General features: G+C 42.2%; 1 protein-coding gene across 4 annotated transcripts in view; it reads right to left on the reverse strand.

Moving 5' to 3' along the window:
• The window catches only part of SH3D19 (SH3 domain containing 19), a 196,659-nt gene that overhangs the window by 163,059 nt on the left and 13,699 nt on the right, over positions 1-19,901 (reverse strand). The window lies entirely within an intron of this gene.

A 19,901-nucleotide genomic window follows, 5' to 3' on the forward strand; every position in this document is an offset into this window, starting at 1 on the left:
TGGCTGGAATGCCTACAGCTGATAAATAAGAATGCCATTTTGTGTATGGCATTCTTTGTCCTTGACAATGCAACTTACAAGGCAGGAAGGATGCCTTCTATGAAGAAGTATGTCCACAGAAGCCAGCAAGAAAAAAAAAAGGCAAATAGTAAGGTCCTCAAGAAAGTACATTAAGGGTTTACTCGGTACCCATGGGTCAAATTTGAGTTTCTTACCTGGTCTATATTTCTCTTCTTCTTCTACTATCTTATACTTCCCCTTTGTAGCAAGGTATCAAGTAAGAAATCCACATAGGTGTTTCAGTTCTGAATATTTCTGAAATTTTTAGTTTTTGAAATACTTACATGACTACTACCAAAAATAGATTAATGCAATCAGCTCAAGATCTGAGGTTTGGGTTTCAAGAATCTGGACCTAACCAGGTTACTGTTACTTCTATAACAAACTACTTTAAATATTTATAAGGAAAACATTATTTCTCTTGCTAACTAGCAAGTTTCTTTTTACTTTTTTAAATTTATGACTGTGCTGTCTCTAGTTGTGGTGCCGGGTTTCTCACTGCAGTGGCGTCTCTTGTGCAGTGCACAGGCTCTAAGTGCGCAGGCTCAGTAGTGATGGCACGTGGGCTTAACTGGCACGTGGGCTTAGCTGCCCCATGGTATATGGAATTTTCCAGGATCAGAGATTGAACCTGTTGCCCGCTGTACTGGCAGGCAACTTCTCAACCACTGGACCACCAGGGAAGTCCACATGCTATTTTTGGTTCAATAATCACGACACCTATACTATTTCCTTTCCTGCTTAGGCTTCGAGGAGCTCAGAGCTACGTTTTATACTGGATTTCAGTCATTATCTTTCTCCTGTAATATCTAGGATAATTCTACTCATACTCTTTTCTATTTCAATCATCTTTCATTTCTCATTGAATGAATGTAAGTTTTGTTGACTTCACGGTAAGTCAACTTTCAAAAACAATGTTTTTGGATAAATACATTTAATAGGAGGTGAGAGGGATTTGGACTTCCCTGGCAATCCAAAGGTTACAATTCTGCACTTCAACTGCAGGGGTACAGGCTTGATCCCTCGTTGGCGAAGCTTAAGATTCTGCATGTCATGCAGCCAAATAATATTTTTTAAAAAAGGAAGTGAGGTAGGCTTGAAAAGTTAAAACTCTTGCTAACCCGCAACCTTGCCTCTCCGCTGGACCTCCACTTTAGCCTCCCAATACCATTCCCATGTCCTTTCTTCACTCATACCTATCAGTTCAGTTCAGTCATTGAGTCGTGTCTGACTCTTTGAGACTCCATGGACTGCAGCATGCCGGGCCTCCCCGTCCATCACCAAGTCCTGGAGTTGACTCAAACTCATGTTCATTGAGTTGGTGATGCCATCCAACCATCTCATCCTCTGTACTCCCCTTCTCCTCCTGCCTTCCATCTTTCCCAACATCAGGGTCTTGTCAAATGAGTCAGCTCTTCACATCAGGTGGCCAAAGTATTGGAGCTTCAGCTTCAACATCAGTCATTCCAATGAACATTCAGGACTGATTTCCTTTAGGATGGAGTGGTTGGATCTCTTTGCAGTCCAAGGGACTCTCAAGAGTCTTCTCCAACACCACAGTTCAAAACATCAATTCTTTGGCACTCAGCTTTCTTTGTAGTAAAACTCTCACATCCATACATGACTACTGGAAAAACCATAGCCTTAACTAGACAGACCTTTGTTGGCAAAATAATGTCTCTGCTTTTTATATACTGTCTAGGTTGGTCATAACTTTTCTTCTAAGGAGTAAGCTGCAATCACCATCTGCAGTGATTTTGGAGTCCCCCAATATAAAGTCTGTCACTGTTTCCACTGTTTCCCCATCTATCTGCCATGAAGTGATGGGACCAGATGCCATGATCTTACTTTTCTGAATGCTGAGTTTTAAGCCAACTTTTTCACTCTCCTCTTTCACTTTCATCAAGAGATTCTTTAGTTCTTCTTCACTTTCTGCCATAAGGGTGGTGTCATCTGCATATCTGAGGTTATTGATATTTCTCCCAGCAATCTTGATTCCAGCTTGTGCTTCATCCAGCCAAGCGTTTCTCATGATGCACTCTGCATGTAAGTTAAATAAGCACGGTAACAATATACAACCTTGACGTACTCCTTTTCCTATTTGGAACAAGTCTGTGGTTCCATGTCCAGTTCTAAATGTTGCTTCCTGACCTGCATACAGGTTTCTCAAGAGGCAGGTCAGGTGGTCTGGTATTCCCATCTCTTTCAGAATTTTCCACAGTTTATTGTGAACCACACAAAGGCTTTGGCATAGTCAATAAAGCAGAAATAGATGTTTTTCTGGAACTCTGTTGCTTTTTTGATGATCCAGCAGATGTTAGCAACTTGATCTCTGGTTCCTCTGCTTTTTCTAAAACCAGTTTGAACATCTGGAAGTTCTCAGTTCATGTATTGTTGAAGCCTGACTTGGAGAATTTTGAGCCTTTACTTTACTAGCATGTGAGATGAGTGCAATTGTGCGGTAATTTGAGCATTCTTTGGCATTGCCTTTCTTTGGGATTGGAATGAAAACTAACCTTTTCCAGTCCTGTGGCCACTGCTGAGTTTTCCAAATTTGCTGGCATATTGAGTGTGGCACTTTCACAGCATCATCTTTTAGGATTTGAAACAGCTCTACTGGAATTCCATTACCTCCACTAGCTTTGTTCAGAGTGATGCTGCCTAAGGCCCAGTTGACTTCACTTTCCAGGATGTCTGGCTCTAGGTGAGTGATGACACCATCGTAATCATCTGGGTTGTGAAGATCTTATTTGTACAGTTCTGTGTATTCTTGCCACCTCTTCTTAATATCTTCTGCTTCTGTTAGGTCCATACCATTTCTGTCCTTTATTAAGCCCATGTTTGCATAAAATGTTCCCTTGGTATCTCTAATTTTCTTGAAGAGATCTCTAGTCTTTCCCATTCTATTGTTTTCCTCTATTTCTTCGCATTGATCTCTGAGGAAGGCTTTCTTATCTCTCCTTGCTATTCTTTGGAACTCTGCATTCAAATGGGTATATCTTTCCTTTTCTCCTTTGCTTTTGGCTTCTCTTCTTTTCACAGCTATTTGTAAGGCCTCCTCAGACAGCCATTTTGCTTTTTTGCATTTCTTTTTCTTAGGGATGTTCTTGATCACTGTCTCCTGTACAATGTCATGAACCTCCATCCATATTTCATCAGGCACTCTGTCTATCAGATCTAATCCCTTAAATCTATTTCTCACTTCCACTGTATAGTCCTAAGGGATTTGATTTATGTCATACCTGAATGGTTTAGTGGTTCTTCAATTTAAGTCTGAATTTGGCAATAAGGAGTTCATGATCTGAGCCACAGTCAGCTCCCAGTCTTGTTTTTCCTGACTGTATAGAGCTTCTCCATCTTTGGCTGCAAAGAATATAATCAATCTGATTTCGGTGTTGGCTACCTAGTGATGTCCACGTGTAGGGTCTTCTCTTGTGTTGTTGGAAGAGAGTGTTTGCTATGACCAGTGCGTTCTCTTGGCAGAACTCTATTAGCCTTTGCCCTGCTTCATTCTGTACTCCAAGGCCAAATTTGCCTGTTACTCCAGGTGTTTCTTGACTTCCTACTTTTGCATTCCAGTCCCCTATAATAAAAAGGACATCTTTTTTGGGTGTTAATTCTAGAAGGTCTTGTAGGTCTTTGTAGAACCATTCAACTTCAGCTTCTTCAGCATTACTGGTTGAAGCATAGACTTGGATTACCCTGATATTGAATGGTTAGCTGTGGAAACGAACAGAGATCACTCTGTCGTTTTTCCAAGTACTGTACTTCAGACTCTCTTGTTGACTATGATGGCTACTCCATTTCTTCTAAGGGATTCCTGCCCACAGTAGTAGATATAATGGTCATCTGAGTTAAATTCACCCATTCCAGTCCATTTTAGTTCATTGATTCCTAAAATGTCCAAGTTCACTCTTGCCATCTCCTGTTTGACCACTTCCAATTTGCCTTGATTCATGGACCTAACATTCCAGGTTCCTATGCAATATTGCTCTTTACAGCATCGGACCTTGCTTCCATCACCAGTCACATCCACAACTGGGTGTTGTTTTTGCTTTGTCTCCGTCTCTTCATTCTTTCTGGAGTTACTTCTCCACTGATCTCCAGTAGCATATTGGGCACCTACTGACCTGGGGAGTTCATCTTTCAGTGTCCTATCTTTTTGCTTTTTCATACTGTTCATGCGGTTCTTAAGGCAGGAATACTGAAGTGGTTTGCCATTCCCTTCTCCAGTGGACCATGTTTTGTCAGAACTCTCCACCATGACCTGTCCATCTTGGGTGGCCCTACACAGGCCAATACGGCTCATAGTTTCATTGAGTTAGACAAGGCTGTGGTCCATGTGATTAGCTTGGTTAGTTTTCTGTGATTGTAGTTTTCAGCCTGTCTGCCCTCTGATGGAGAAGGATAAGAGGCTTATGGAAGTTTTCTGATGGGATAGACTGGCTGAGGGGGAAACTGGATCTTGTTCTGATGGGCCCTGCTCAGTAAATCTTTAATCCAATTTTCTGTTGATGGGTGGAGCTGTGTTCCCTCCCTGCTATTTACCTGGGCCAAACTATGGTGGAGGTAATGAAGATAATGGCGACCTCCCTCAAAAGATCCCATGTATGCACCGCTAAAGTCCGTGCCCTCAACCCTGCAGCAGGCCACCACTGATTCATGCCTTCACCGGAGGCTCCCCGACACCCACAGACAAGTCTCCTGTGGGGTCACTGCTCCTTTCTCCTGGGTCCTGGTACACAAGGTTCTGTTGTGCCCTCCAAGAGTGTATTTCCCGGTCCTGTGTGAGTCCTGGCAGTTCGATGGTGGGGTTAATGGCGACTTCCTCCAAGAGGACTTATGCCATACCCACACCCAGAGCCCCTGTCCCTGCGGCAGACCACTGCCGACCCGGTCCTCCACAGGAGACGCTCACCATTCTGTCTCAGTCTCTGTGGGATCCCTGGGTCCCGGTGCACACAAGGTTTGTTTGAGCCCTCTGAGCATCTCTGGCGGGAACGGGGTTTGATTCTAAACGCGAATTCGCCCCTCCTACCATCTTGTTGGGGCTTCTCCTTTGCCCGTAGACATGGGGTATCTGCTCACAGCCACTCCAGTGCCTACCGTCTTACTGGGGTTTCTCTGACGTTGGATGTGGGCTATCTCCTCACGGCCGCTGCTCCTGACCTTGGACGTGGGGTATCTCCTCTCGGCCGCTGGCTGCTCCAGCACCACGCAGCCACTGCTCACCACTCATACCTATGCTCAACTGCATTTGCTCTCCCTAAATTTCAGACTAGTGTTTTAAAAGATTTTTAAAATGCTCTTCTCCCCTTTCCCCTGTTTGTTGTTGTTATTGCTTAGTCGTTAAATCATGTCTGACCCTTTGCAACTCCATGCACTATAGCCCATCAGGCTCCCCTGTATAGTATGTGATTTTCCAGGCAACAATACTGGAGTGTGTTAACATTTCCTTCTTCAGGGGACCTTGCCAACCGAGGGATGGAACCCATGCCTTCTGCATTGGCAGGCGGCTTCTCTACAACTGAGGCATTAGCACACATCAAAGGCACCCTACTGCTCAGAAAACAAGGACCCAAGTCCCTATCCAGACATAAAAAGCCTGCTGGGTCTGACCCCAGTCTGCCTCTTCAGCCTCATTCATCCTCACCTGGACTGCTCTCTGCACGCTCAACGTCCTCAAATGCTTCAGAAGCCCCTCCTAAGCACTGGACTTTCATATCTGCCATTTCCACTTCTCTGCTGTCTTTGCCAAGTTAACTCTTTCTGTGCCTTCAGATCTCAATTCAGTCTTCACTTCCTCAAGGAAGCTGTTCCCAGCTCTCCTGATGAGAACAATCCCCCCAATATAGTCTCAAACTCCAGAGCTCTCCTTGATCAGACTCAACACAGGTGTAACTTAACGTTCATTTGTATAATTGTCTAAATGTACGTCTGTCTTACCAAAAAGTAGAGAGGTTCAGGAGAGTAGGAATTTTTGTTTTTGTTAATCACTATATTCAAGTCTCAAGAACTATGTGTTAGCTGTCCACTGGCAGATGAATGGATAAGGAAGTTGTGGTACATAGACACAATGGACTATTACTCAGTTATAAAAAGGAATGCATTTGAGTCAGTTCAAATCAGGTGGATGAACCTGGAGCTTATTATACAGAGTGAAGTAAGTCATAAAGAGAAAGAAAAATACTATATATTAACATACATATAGGGAATTTAGAAAGATGGCACTGATGATCCTACATGCAGGGCAGCAAAAGAGACACAGACATAAAGGACAGACTTTTGGACTCAGTGGGAGAGGTGAGGGTGGGATAATAGAATAGCACTGAAGAGAATAGCACTGAAACATACATTACCGTATGTAAAATGGATGACTAGTGCAAGTTCAATGCATGAAGCAGGGCGCCCAAAGCCAGTTCTCTGGGACAACGCAGAGGGATGGGATGGGGAGGGATGTAAAAGCGGGGTTCAGAATAGGAGGGACACATGTATTATTGTTTAGTTCTTAAGTTGTGTCCAACTCTTTGCAACCCCATGGACTGTAGCCTGTCAGGTTCCTCTGTCCATGAGATCCTCCAGGCAAGAACACTGAGGTGGGTTGCCATTTCCCTCTCCAGGACACAAGTATGAAAGTGAAAGTCGCTCAACCATGTCTGACTCTTTGTGACCCCATGGGTATAGTCCATGGAATTCTCTAAGCCAGAATACTGGCATGGGTAGCCTTTCCCTTCTCCAGAGATCTTCCCAACCTAGGGATTGAACCCAGGTCTCCCACATTGCAGGTAGAGTCTTTACCAGCTGAGCCACAAGGGAAGCTCAAGAATACTGGAGTGTGTAGCCTATCCCTTCTGCAGTGGATCTTTCCAACCCAGGGATTGAACCGGGGTCTCCTGCATTGCAGACGGATTCTTTACCAACTGAGCTATCAGGGAAATCTGGACACATGTATACCTGTGGCCAATTCATGTTGATGTATGGCAAAAAAAAATCACAATATTGTAAAGTAATTATCCTTCAAATTTAAAATAAATAAATTGAAAAAAATACAAATAAAAATCTGACCTAAAAAGAAAATTCTCTAATCTACAGCTCTTATTCAGATTGTTCCTAGATATATACTTAAAAAAAAAAAAAAGAAGTATTTGTTGAATGAGGGAATGAATAAATGAATGATAAATAAATACACAATCTCTTTGTCTCACCAACTAAGAACTAGGGTGTTTTGTTTGTGGAGATAGCCCAGAACTTGGAACAATGTCTTACACAAAGCAGCTTTTCAAATACTGGTTAAGTAAAAGGAGGAAGGAAAGAATGTTTCAGTCCCATTCTTTCTTACCTCTCTCCAGCTATAAGGCACAAAGGAGCAAAGAGTACACAAAACAGGGAGATTGAAATGTTTCTCAGAGACAGTCATTCAAGCTAAGCAAGTTCTGGAATGATTCAGAGGACAAAGCAAAATGGTAGCCGAGAGAAAAGAACACGCAAGACAAAAGCGTGGCTAGAAAGGAAAATGGAAGAGAAAAGACAGACGAAAATCAAGAATGGGAGAACAAATAAGAAGAGAAAACACATACACGGGCCAGGACCACACAGCAAGGGGACATAAAAAAGGTGACGAAAGCCAAAACACTGCTTCCAAACATTCCTCCAGACCCTCTGGAAGCAACTGCTCCACAGCATGGTGGTCTGACAAAATTGTTCTCATGAACCAAGAGTTGAAACACAGAATCTTGGAGAGACCAGGCCATTCAAGTGAGAAGAAAGGGATATCCACAGAAGAAGACCACATGACCTCACTGTCCTGATCACTACAGATTGGACTTGCTAGGGATGAGCATCTGACTTCAGAGCTGCCCAGAGGTTAGTGGGGCAGAAGACCTAGCATCTTAACCATAGACGGACTAAATACTGGACAACACAGCAGAATCCTTCTCTTGGGAAGTCCGAACATGAGCCCTACAGTAAGTCAGTGTGCAATCAACAACATTAAGTGCCCACCATGTTCCAGGTACTGAGGATACCGCAGCACCTGTAACACACCAAGCCTGCCTTGAAGGAGTTGACATTCCAGTGGGCAAGAGAGACAATAAGTAAACGCAAACTATAGTCCTCCCTCTGTCTTCACTTGGGGTTTGTTCCAGGGCCTCCACAGATACCAAAATCTACAGATGCTCAAGTTCCTTACAGAAAATGGCACAGTAAGTTGACCCTCCATACCTGTGGTTCCACATTCATGGATTCAATCAACCCCACGGATGCAAAAACCTCAGCTTACAGAGGGCCAACTGTAAACGTTTATTATAATGTCAAGTACAAGAAAATCTGACAAAGGAAAATAACATGTAAGCAGCAGATAAAGTATGAGGGTGGGGGATTCCACTTTAGGTAGGGTGGCCAGGCAAGTTTCTCTAAGGAGGTGACATTTACAGAGGCCATATGAAGGAGAAAAGCAAAACAAATACCTGGGTAGACAGAACAGCAAGCACAAGGGCTCTGAGGTGTGAGGATGCTGCCCGAGTGTTAGAACAGAGGTCACTTTTGAGGGTGGGGGTGGGGGATGGCTGGAAACTCAGAGCAGGGGGCGGTAGCGACCTGGTAGCTGCAGGGAGGACTCTGAATTGAATTCTCAGTAGGATAAGAGGGCATCGAGGGCTGAGAGCAGGGGGATGATCACAGAACAGAAGAAGATTCCACATTACTGTTCACGGTAGTCTGCAGAGACCATGAGGGAGCTAGGATGGTAGACAGGATAGGTGGATGGGAGCAGAACGAGACAAGCAGAGAGAATGAGAATCAATACCAATGAGCTAACCAGCAAAACAGCAAAGTGCTACAGGACTAGAACATCAGTAAGGAAGGTTCGATTCTCTGAGGCTGTGGCTGTTTTTACTTTTCCCTATTCTCTATTGGCTCCACACTTACAATAAGGCCCCCATAATCAAAGTGGTGAAGGCATAAGTCTAAGTTTTTTAACATCTACTTTATAATTCATCACTAAGATACCTACCTTATTACTTGTTTTCCCTCTTACCCAGAGCAATGTTCTTCCCATTCCTTTCTTCTTTTTCCTCCTCAAGGCCTTAAATCTGTCCTCTGTACTTGGTCTACCCTTCTCTTGTACACCTCAACCCAATCAATCTGTTGATTAGAAAAGGAGGTAGTGAATATCTGAAAAAATACACTAAGGGACCCTAGGAAACGGTTTTAAAAACTAAAAAGCAATGGGTTAAATACATGGTATGTGAATTATATCTCAGTAAAGCTATTTTTTAAACAAATGAATAGGGAAGTTTTCTCCCTGCTTTAACAAGCAACTAGCCTGGGGTTTATTTGGGCTTTCTAGGATCTTCTATATAATACTTGTGATTGTATTCCAAGAAAAGGCTCAAACTACATATATTTTCTGTTTCCACTGCTAAAACACAAAATATAAAGCTTAACCCAATATATGAGTACAGCACCTGGAAACACACTATGAGGACAATAAATCAGTAAACATTTGTATTCACAAAGCTAAAATGTCATGCTTACTAGTAATGAATTTAGTCCATGCCACCACTGACCAAATGCAGAGAAAATTAATAGGAACATCTTTATACTTTATTTTGGATGGGAGTTTCAATAGCCTTTCTGCCTTAAAATTTTATTTTAATTTGCAGAACACTTTATTCCTTGGAATATCTGATTTAATATGCTCCAATTTTCATTTTCTTATCTTGAGGAATTTTAATTAAGGTTGGTTTTGCTAAGGTCACACTGAACATATAAAACTATATATACTAAAGCTGCTAAAAATCCAACCACAATTTTTTCCTTAAAAGTGAGGAAATATAATTATTTCTAGATCTTTTATTTGTATAAAACAGACTATTTCAAGTAATCACCTACTTTTTTCCTTTATTTCATTAAACTGTAAAGTCTCCCACAACATACGGGAGTATTCCAGAGAAAAAATTGAGAACAATAAAATGTGGAAGTTATATTTTTATATTATTTCAACAATGGGTATTTTATCTTTTTAGACACTTGGCTTCATTCTGAAGCTAGTCTCTACACCAATTTTGACTATGTACAGGTCATTTACTGGGAATCAGTAGCCTGAGAATTTTGTTAAACACGTTCCTTCTTCAGGAAGGAGAGGAAGGAAAGGAGTCATTTAAAATAAACAGAGATTAGATTAATTTTATTCCATACAAACAATAGAGAGGAAATGTTCACTGTCATGAGAATAAAAAAAGACTGAAATCTTTCATGGGAAATTTGAACTGCTTCCAGGATAATTATCCTCAACCAACCCAAATTCTCTCCACAGTGTCTTCTACCATGTGCGTCTTCACTTGCCATCTTCCTGTGGTTGCAATAAAGTGACTAAGGTATATTCCTGGGACTCTTGGTGCCACTCTTCTGACACCTAGCCCACACTGCCTCATACCATAACTAACAATGGTAATTAACACCCAGGGGTAAAAAGAATAGGATGAAGGGCTAAGGTTCCAAAATGCTGAAGGCATCCTGATTTCAGTGGAAATTAGTGAGAAGTGGACAGTTTCTAGATGCAGTTGTGTGGCAGAACTGAGAAAATATTTTGAGTGGGTTCAAATGTGTTTCAATGAATTGGATGTGGGTGGTGGGAGTGAGGGTGGTAACTGGGATAGGAGAATGGGAAAGATATAGATTTGAAAACAGAAATCAAGAATGGCTGCTAGGTTACTGGTTTGAGGATGGCCATGCTATTAAAGGAAATGAGGAAGGCTGGAGGAGGAATAGATTTGCTGGGCTATCAAATCCAGTGATGGCCCCCAAGGATGTCCCTGTCAAATTCCCCAGCCTTTGAATATGTTACATTACCTGGTAAAAGCAACTCTTCACATATGATTAACTTAAGTAGTTTGAGATATGGAGAATATCCTGGATTATCCGGGGGGCGGGGGGGGGGGGGGGGGGGGGGGGCCTCAATATAATCACAGATCTTTTTAAAGAGGAATGCAGGAGAGTCAGAGATGTTTATGAGACTATGCAGAAAGATGGAAGCTGAAAAAAGAAAGGAACAAAGATGCTATGCTGCTGGCTTTGAGGATGGAGCAAGGGGCCACAAGCTAAGGAGTGCCGCTGGCCTATGTAAGTTTAGAAAGGGCAAATATGATTCTCCCCTAGGTCTAGAGATAAAATGCAGCCCTACCAAACTTGATTTTAGCTCATTGAACTGACCTCCGGAACTGTAGGACAATAAATCCATGCTGTTTGAAGCCACTAAATCTGTATCATTAGCAATTTGTTATAGCTATGAGAAACTAATACATACATATTAGATTTGAGATGTCTATTAGATATACAAGTAGAGATGCTGAGTAAGCAGTCTGAAGCTCAGAGAGGGCAGGACTAGAGAAATAAAACCAGAAGAATCTGTTTGAATTGTGTATCATCTTCCCCATGTTGCTCTAACCCTGCATCCCAAAAAAGCACTCAACCTCAAACACATTTTTTCACAAAATTTCAAGATGGTCAAGAATCCCTATTTTCCTGAAATCTCTAGTGTAAGTAATCATAAAGCAGCCTGTTCTAACCCTGATTAAGATGATTGCTCGCTCCCTAAATAGAAGGAAACCAAGTAACTCTCTTCATTTAAAAATAAAAATCTTTCTTACAAAAAACCTTTTCCCCAATACTTATTTAAAAAAAAAATCCAAATGTTACAGATATATCTAACACAGAAAGTTCAAATTCCCATGTACCCACTGTGTTCATCACCATTACCCTTTACATGTTCTCCTCTTGCTTAAAGATGTGGTCAATTTACCTTTGACTCCTTTTTAAATGTTTATACAGATAAACAGTTTCTTTTAATCTTGCTTTTTTTCCTTCAATTAAGCTTACTTTTTTAAATTAGTGTAAGATAACAGAAATCTATGGTTAGAACAGCTGCAAAGCTTCAGAGTTGAGACTTCTGATTTCTTCTGTTAAGAATTCCATATAACTAGGCTAGATAAAAAGAAAGGATAGCAAGCAGTTGGTTGATCAAAGAAATTTTGTGTCAGTGAATTTTAAATAATGAAAACATTCTGGCGTGAAAATTTAAAATCACTAGAGTATCTTCAAGGGCAAGTATCTGAATTTCTCCTAACCCGCTATGAGTTCGATGAGGCTGTTTTTATTTCTGAAACAGAGACCTAACATTAAAGACCCAGAGGAGATAGTATTTTTTTTAAGATGCATTTGTTTCATATTCCTTTTGTCCAGAAGCTGCTGAGTTGGTATCATAAGGAAAAATATGTTAGCTCACTGAAAAGAGGAGCAATAAATGACAAGTTCCAAAATGGGCACATTTTAAACTTCTAAAACAGGTCTCAGTGAAAGTAAAACAAAACCAGTATCAATCAGCCTTTCTTCGGGAGCCCATCTAGCTTAGCCAAGCCCTCCCAAGAAAGGGCATATACTACCAAATACTATGTGAGTTCATAAGACACGGTCGAGAAAAATCATTCAAGAAAGATTATATTTTCCAGTCAAGAATGTAAGCTAAGTATAACAGGACTGACTTGGGAATTCCTAGGAAAAAAAGAAAGAAAAGGTTCAAGGCCATGCTAAGAAATCTGAGCTTTAAGGAGATAAGACACAGAGGTTTTAATACAGAGGAATAACATGATCAGTTCGCATTTTAGAAAAATCACTTTGGTCACTGTATACAGAATGAATTACAGGAGGTAGAAAGCCTAGTTAGTTATAAGGCTGTTGGGAATGGTGAGAGATGCTTGGTCCAGGATGGTAGTAGGAGGGAGGAGGACTGAGTCAGGGCTGTAGGGAGGATGTATTCAATAGACTCTGGTAACTGCCTGGTTAGACAGAAGTAATTATGGTAAGGCAGGAAGTTTAAGAATTTCACCCAGGTTTCTGGCTTCAGTAACTTGTAGGGGTGAGAATTATAAGTTAAAGACATCAAGAGTCTATAAAAAGAAATCCAAACAGATATTACATTCTTACAATGAGCATTTGTTAAATAAGTAAGTAGAATTAGAATATGTTCTAAGAGCTCAACAGGCCAATTTCTAGTTACCTGTTAGTTGCAGAGCATTCATTAAAAACGTAACACACAAAGAATTCTAAAAGCAAGTTTCTGCCATTAGTTTTAGTTTGCTCACATTAGGGAACCTTTAAAGAAGCTATAGTAGATGATGTTGTTCCCAGTGTTTCCCAGCTCTCCGTGCAAAAAGATGATCCACCCACTCAAGGTACCAGGTGACTTGCAGGGCCTCCTAGAGAAGGATTACCCTTCCCTGCACCACTAACATCCAGCTGGCCAATGTGAGTAGAAGTAATACACACCTACTTCTGAGAAGTTTTAAAAGCTGGCACATGATTTGTTCATTGCTCCTTTCCCCAGCAAGGGGTTACGCCTACAGCCAGGATCCCAGAATGAAGAAGACAAGTGAGACTGAGCTACAGCTCACTGTGGTTACACTTTGTAACCACAGCAGTAACAAAATATGCCAGATGTATGATGGATATAGGTGTCTAACAAATAACAATGTATGATCTGTATTTCCCCTCCTCCAGCTGAATTTTTCTAGTGATCTCCTAAGAAGCAATCTAATGGGAAAAAAGAAATAATTGGCCCAAGCATCCAAATATTAAAAAAAAAAAAAAAAATTTAACCTGAAGGAAAAATTGATAGTCTGGAGTCAGCAAACTTTTCTTTTAAGGGATAAAAAGTACATACTTTAGGCTCACAGGCCACACTGACCCTGTTACAAATACTCAGCTCTGCAGATATGGCACAAAAGCAGCCACAAACAATATACAAATGAATAAGCATGACTGTGTCCCAATAAAACTTTATTTACAAAAACAAGAAGTGAGCCAGATTTGGACCACAGAAATACAGTTTTCAGATTCCTGGTCTAAATTGTTCATATTGTCAATGAGGGATCGGAGACCCAGAGAGATTAAATCAAGGGCATACAGCTGGCTGGTGGCAAGTTGAATGTTAGAATGCAGGTCTCCTGAATCCATTTTTCTGGAATAGACTCTGTTGGGTCACAACTTGGAGATGAAACACACAGGAAAAAGGGTAGAGAACACAAGGGTAGGTTTTGAATTTGTTAAACAGTTTTCAACAGTGTGCTTATAAGGATTTGCATTTTAAATGATTATAGCTTTCATAAAAACAATGAATGTCATAAGATGGAATAGGTGAACAAATGATAAATTAGCCAGTGTTTGAAAAATGATCTTCAGAGGAAACACAATTATATACTTCTTTCCTACTATCACTTTCTCTAACACTCATCAATCATTTCTTTTATCAACATGACAGCATTTGCCATTGCAGTAGCTCATCTTAAGGCAAAACAGGTTAAAAAAAAAAATACCATAACATGAGCAACAAATACACTAGGTCAGCAATTATTTCACATGGTATTTTTAATTTATTGTCCCTTTCTTTTAACTTTCACAGTAATACTCATCGGAGGAAACTCAATACAGAAGTGTATAAAGTGACACTCCATGCCCTCAATTCCCCTCCCCAGTGCTAACAATGCTTGATTTATATCAGAACATAGTAACAAAGCTACTTTCTCTGAGTCATTCTTTAAAAAGCAAAAGAGGAATATGGATTCTCCTGACCAGATATTCCTTGAAAATCAGGTTTTTAAAAGCAACAGCAGGCTAGGGGGTGTCTGGGCCTGGAACTAAAATAAGCAAGCTGCCCATGCAGGGTTTAAATGAAAAAGGGTCTTGACCCCAGCACTGCAACTGGATGAGCGATGCTCTTCATATACTGTGATAATGCTACTGTAGGATGTACAAACACTTCAAAATGAGTAAGACTATCCTATCCACACCTCTCTTTCAGTATTTTATTGGGAAAAACTTGGTCACTTTGCTCATAAAAAGACCGACAATCTTAGTTACTTTTAAATCCATACTTGAGTGCCATCAGTGACAATGGCAGAGTAAAGAACTTCAAAATTCTGTTCTCCAGGAAAGCAATGGAAAACTGGAAAATGGAAACTGGCAGAATCACCTTTTTTTGAACTCTATAAACTAACCAAAAGTTTGCAGCAACCACTTGATGCATTTAAGTACAATGAAACAATCAAGAAAAACAAGGTGAGTTTTGGTTGGCTAGCAAGCTTTGTGGCATTTTAACTAACTATGGTCTCATCCCCCATTCTCCAGCTCAGTGGTAGCCTTGAAAATAACAACCTGTCTGCCTGGTACCAGTACTAGTACCAGAGGGAGCAGAAAAGACTTCATTCACAAAGAATTGTAATGATTTGTTTTGACTTGTCTGGAGGCACCTCAGAAGGCCAGCACAGAATACTTGCCTTTATCTTGCCTAACTCAAAACTCTCCAAACCCTGAAAAGTGGCTAGCTGGAGAAAGCTTATTGAAGTCATTTACAGACAAATAAATATATTAGTTGCTGCTGCATGAGTCAACGGATAATAGTTGCGGCAAACAGACTAACCAAAGAAACTGGGAGGAAAGGCTAGAGGATGAGATGCTTTGGGGAATAAGGGCTTTGAAAAGCTCCCACATATTCCCGGGAATCTGAAAGTCCGTGTGCATTCTCAGGGTGAGTGCAAGCTCAGAAGGACCTGAGATGGCCCTAAGCTCTCATCTGTGACTGACCTACAAGCTCTGCACAAGCAGAAAGTGAAGGCTAAGGTAAACTGTACACTACTTGAAGGTATGCTGTGATACACACACAGAGCCCCCCTGCAATGACCGAGAGGTTTTTTGGTGGGGTTTTTTTGTTGTTCTAGACATTTAAGGAAAACTGTCTAATCACTAGCTGTCCACTAAGCTAACGAAACGGAGACTTCAGTGTCACACGTCACACAAAAATTATACATTTACAAAATTAGTTCAGAAAAATTACTAGACAAGTAAAAACAATTATAATAACAGCAATAATAAACCCTAGGGAGGAAGAAGAATCTGATTCTAGAGTTGTAATACTGTAATATTCAAAATGTCCAGTTTTCAACATAAAATTATGAGGCACATGCACAGAAAAAAAACTAATCAACATAAACAGTTCTGTGAAAGCCCAGATATTGGACTTACTAGAGTTTCCCTGGTGGCTCAGGCAGTAAAGAATCTGCCTGCAGTGTGGAAAACCTGGGTTTGATCCCTGGGTTGGGAAGATCCCCTGGAGGAGGGCATGGAAACCCATTTCAGGATTCTTGCATGGAGAATCCCCATGGACAGAGGAGCCTGGCGGGCTACAGTCCACGGGGCCGCAAAGAGTCGGACACGACTAAGCAACGAAGCACAGCACAGCACAAAGACATCAAATCAACTGTATTCAGGAAGTTCAAAGAGCTACAGACACTGCTAACAGAATGAAAAAGTAAACGGCAGACCCGGAGAAATATTTTCATATCTTACATCCGGCAAAATAATTGAATGCAAAATATATAAACAACTGTAAAATTTGGTCATATGGAAACAAACAAATTTTATTTTATTTTATTTTTTGAGAGTGACAGAAATGGCAACTGCTGGCACTAACTAGCTAGGTAGAAGGAAAGGGAAACAAACAAATTTTAAAATGTGCAAAGATTTGACATTCTTCACCAAAGATGCTATAATGGATGGCAATTAACCACATGAAAAGATGCTCAACATCATTATACATTAAGGAAATTCAAATTAAAGCCACAAGAAAATATCACATTTATCAGAAAGACTAAAACAAAAGCCAAAGCGAAAAACCTGACAATACCAAAGGCTGATCAGGATGTAGAGCAACTGGAACTCTCATCCATTGCTGATGGTTTAACACAACTCTGAAAACACTCTGGCAGTTTCTTATAAAATTAAGCATACACTTACCATATGACCCATCAAAACAATGTCTAGGTACTTAAAACTAGAGAGATAAAAACTTATGTTTATGCAAAAATCTGTATGTTTAGAGCAGCTGATTCACAAACACCAAAACCTGAAAATCACCTAAATATCCCTCATCAGATAAGTGGATGAACAAACTGTGGGGCATTCATAGAGTACTATTCAGCAGCAAAATAACATGAATGAGTCTCCACATTGTGCAGGATGAAATGATTCCATTAAAAGGCAAAATTACAAAGACATGGAACAGATCAGGAGTTACAGGGCATAGGGAAGATGTGACTGCAACAGGAAGCACAGGAATTTCAAGGTGATCAAACTTCTGTATTCTGACTGTGGAGGTGATTACATAAATCCACACCTGTATTAAAGCTCACAAAACTGTACCCAAAAGAAGTCAACCTTATGTGTGTAAACTTATGTATGTAAATTTAAAAACTCAAGGAGAAAAAAGACTGCAGGGGTTCAAACTCCATCTATACTTCTCTCTGCCTCATTGTTCTCCTCTTGAAAACAGAACCTAACTTTCTGTGTTAGTTACATGAGTTCCTGGCATACTTTAGCACTAAATTAGTTACTGATTGATCAATAAAATGTTTTGTTCAGACATGCTAAAAAGTTGGTACTTTTAAAAACCTACTCACAAGAAATCTCATTTTCAATGAAAAAAGCAAAGAATTAAAGACTATTGCACTTAAAACCCCTAATTTTTCATTACCTTTATTAAACATTCATCCGAAACCTATGAGGTGATCAGTACCAAATTATGGTCCTCAAGGTTTACACAATTCATGTGCTCAAGGAGCTACTGAAAGGCTTGTTCCCAGTGCTACATGAATACTCACCATACTACTTAACATGAAGAGCAAACGTGCTCTAATTAAGATTTAATACTCAACCTTGTGTATCATTTCCCCTCTCCAGGGGAAGTTGCCAACTGGAAGCTTCTTTTCCCAAGTCAGGACAGGTCAGCATCCTTGGACTTGGCCCTGGCTGCGCTGCCGACATCCCATCCATCATCAGCTGGTCCCTCCCTCCTCAGAAACATCCTTAACATCCACCTTCCTCCCATTCCACAGATAAGGGGTTTGGAGCTTTTTAAGAGGCAGTAACTGCTATAAGTAACAGCGGCTCCCATCTTCCCAGTGTCTCCCTCTTTACCTGAAAAGCAGCCTCCTTTCCTTGGCCAAACATCCAAATCTACACTCGACTTCTCAGAGCAGAGGTGACTGGGACCCAGGGTGGCGGCGCTCTGGGGCGGCTCACCTCCCAGAGGAGCACCTGCCGCCACAGGGCCATGGGGACCCTCGAGAGAGGCCGTCAGGAAGGACCCTGATTGCCAAGCTTCATATCCACTTGCTGCCCCCCTCAGCCCAGAGCCTGGCGCCAGCCGTAGTGATGACACCAAGCGGCAACACATGTCCTCATCACTACTAAAAATGCAACAAGAAAACTTCTTGCAGTCTTGGGAGTGTGCTGTTTCACACTCTACAAAACACTCGTAGAGTAGATATTCCCTCACCATTGCGGTGTACACAAGGATCCGGGTTAGAATAAAATGTAATCAAATGAACAATAAAGACAACCTTAAATCATTGAAAACATTTTCTATTTGTGTTCTATTTGACAACTATGCATTGAACATGTGTGCCAGGCACCCTTGTGGTTTACGAGGCTCTAACAATGAACAAAATACATCTTTCCCCATGCTACTCAATAACGAAAGGATGTTCAGGTCATGCATGGAATCTGCCGGTTGTACCTTCTCACCCTCATAGCTAACCTCAGAATGCACCCCAAGCCCGAAGTCTCATCTGACAATGATACCGAGCAATGCAAGTCTAAGTGACCAACACAGTGAGGCCAAATAACACTAAAACATTGGCGTCTGGAACAGAGAAAGGTTCACAAAAGGAGATGGGTGGCTCACGCCCTAAGAACCCCAAAGTCACTGAAAGCTTTCATCTCCGAGGTAGCCAGGCGCGCAACCTACTAGCCCTCAGGTTCCTTAAGCCACCCAAAAACAGGTCCCACGGACTGTGACCCAGGCAAACTGCCAGTGCCTTTAGGTCGCAGAGACAGGGGTAGTGGAGAGGCTCACCACTGTCTCGAGGCCTGGGCCGAGCCGAGTTGGTGGCCGCGGTGAGGGCTCTGAGCCCTACAGGACACAGCGCTAAGCCCACTCTGGGCCCCCAGCTCACCTGCTGGCCCACGGCCAGTCAGCTGGAGGGCCTCAGGGAGAAGGCCGGGATCCATCTCTTACCTCACTCTCCACCTCACCACCACCGCTCCACGGTTGTCTAATTTCCTTCACTAACCGTAGCTCCTTAACCACCGGCTGCTTGTAGGTAGGACACGCTGCTGTGCTTATTGGCAGAGCAGGACCCTACTCGGGGCTCCCTGACAGTTGGGTGCTGGTGGGCGGGGCCCAGTGGGGCACTCACCAATGGCAGAGCAGGACCCTACCCGCGGCTCCCTGACAGTTGGGTGCCAGCGGGCGGGGCCAGTGGGGCACTCACCAATGGCAGAGCAGGACCCTACCCGGGGCTCCCTGACAGTTGGGTGCTGGTGGGTGGGGCCCAGTGGGGCACTCACCAGTGGCGGAGCAGGACCCTACCCGGGGCTCCCTGACAGTTGGGTGCCGGTGGGTGGGGCCCAGTGGGGCACTCACCAATGGCGGAGCAGGACCCTACCAGGGGCTCCCTGACAGTTGGGTGCCGGTGGGCGGGGCCGGTGGGGCACTCACCAATGGCAGAGCAGGACTCGCTGCCTGGTAACAGGGCGCCAAGTAGTAACGGGCAGCAGTAACTGCTGTGCTAAGGGCTGAATTCACTGTGCTGTTCCAACAGAAGCAGCTGCAGACCATTCTCAATTCTCAAATGCAGGTGGCCAGGTGAGTACCACAAGACCCTACCGTCCTCCTCCTTAAAAGTACCTATCTGTAGTTTGTCATTAGCTTCTGCCCCAACGGGACACTC

The sequence above is a fragment of the Cervus elaphus genome, chromosome 5 (assembly GCF_910594005.1).
Source record: "Cervus elaphus chromosome 5, mCerEla1.1, whole genome shotgun sequence".
NCBI classification, from domain to species: Eukaryota; Metazoa; Chordata; class Mammalia; order Artiodactyla; family Cervidae; genus Cervus; species Cervus elaphus.